This window comes from Podarcis vaucheri (genome assembly GCF_965113315.1).
Source record: "Podarcis vaucheri genome assembly, chromosome: 4".
NCBI lineage: Eukaryota > Metazoa > Chordata > Lepidosauria > Squamata > Lacertidae > Podarcis > Podarcis vaucheri.
In genome coordinates, this window is record NC_138762.1 from 40,384,789 (window position 1) to 40,386,614 (window position 1,826).

Below are 1,826 nucleotides of genomic sequence, written 5' to 3' on the forward strand. Positions count from 1 at the left end.
TTTAGCAGCAATTACACTTGAAACAGAGTCAGCTCTGAAATGTCCTCATTAAAACCACATTTACTAAATGATTAGCGGTGTTTTCAGTTTGTCATTGTGTCTGCTACACCCATGGCCTCAGAATGAATGGCACGACCACATGCTCAGTAAGTAGAATTGTACAGAGGTCTTGAAAAGTCTATGTTTCTACTCTCAAGTGATGCCACAAAAACTTAATTTTTGGTATATTTTTAATGATTATTTGCATCAAATGCAGGGGAAAAGATACTTTATAAGACTACAACACTAGGCATGTGTCAGGATGTCAGTGTCGCCTGACTGGCTGCCCAAGAAAGTATAAAGACAAGGGATAATTTCTTACCATCCTTTTTATTTCAGTATTTACAGAGAGAGGCTATAGAACCCAGCCTCTTGGATAATGGCATTGTCCTGAGTGAAACTCCACCCCCGTCTCTTCCACTTCCTCATTTGTCACTTCTACAGGTGCTGCTACATGCCTTCTGTCTCTGAGCTCTTTGCTCTCCTGCTTTTAAGGCTCACTGGGTTCTGGGAGATGGAGGGTCTGGGACGCTTTCTAATGACACTGTGTCAGCCAGCTGCTGCTCCGACTCTGCCTGTTTCTCCTCTCCTATTATTTCTCAACTTTCCCCCTCATCTGCCTCTGAGCTGTGACCTCCCTCAAACCATAGTGTACCATAGTGTTTCATCTCTAAGCACTCCTCCCATCAGTCATTGCTCCTCTGGCCAGATACAAGACCTGACTGCCTATTTCCAGTTTTTACTAGAGGTGGGAAACTCCAAGCCCATGTAAACAATTCAGCTCTCCAAGCGTCTCTGCCTGGCTCTCAGGACTTGCTCCAGGCCACACTTCTCCTCAGCGACACACCTCACCTGACCTGCTTCACAACCTCCCCAGGTGTTTTTACCGGGCTGGAATTTGTCCTTGAACTCTGATCATTCTTCTTGTTTGCCTGGACAGAGGATAGAAATGGTTATGTGTAGAAACTAGCTTAGTTTGTTGTTGTTTAGTCGTTTAGTTGTGTCCAACTCTTCATGACCCCATGGACCAGAGCACGCTAGGCACTCCTGTCTTCCACTGCCTCTCACAGTTTGGTCAAACTCATGTTGGTAGCTTCAAGAACACTGTCCAACCATGTCGTCCTCTGTCGTCCCCTTCTCCTCGTGCCCTCCATCTTTCGCAACATCAGGGTCTTTTCCAGGGAGTCTTTTCTTCTTATGAGGTGGCCGAAGTATTGGAGAATCAGCTTCAGGATCTGTCCTTCCAGTGAGCACTCAGGGCTGATTTCCTTCAGAATGGATAGGTTTGATCTTCTTACAAAGTTAGAATTTACAATTCTTACACCCCTCCATGAATGCAACTTCAATGGATGACTTGCAGATGTGAAAGATTAATCACAAGTTGAAATACATAATCTGATCTCACCTCAAGTGCAGTACTCTTCAGTGGAAAGGTCTGCCAGATTCAGGTGCCAATGTCATAGCGCTGAGAAACCAAATAATAGTTCATACATAAGTGCAAGTCTAAAATACTGTAATAAATGCTCTGCAAGGGATAGACATCAGTGGCAATTTAGAACACGCTCATTTTATGATACGATTGGAGGCCAGAAGTGTTCTCTAGGACTTATTTTCCCCTAAAGCTTTTTAGTAACCATTCTGAGGGTTAGTCCACATTTCTGCTTGCCCTACCACATGCCTCATGGAAAACCTGCTGTTTATCGCTGAGTTGGAGTGAACATCAATCAGGTTTTCTCTGGATTGATGTTCAGTATGATTTAGCACTGAAGAATGGATTTTCTGGGGGA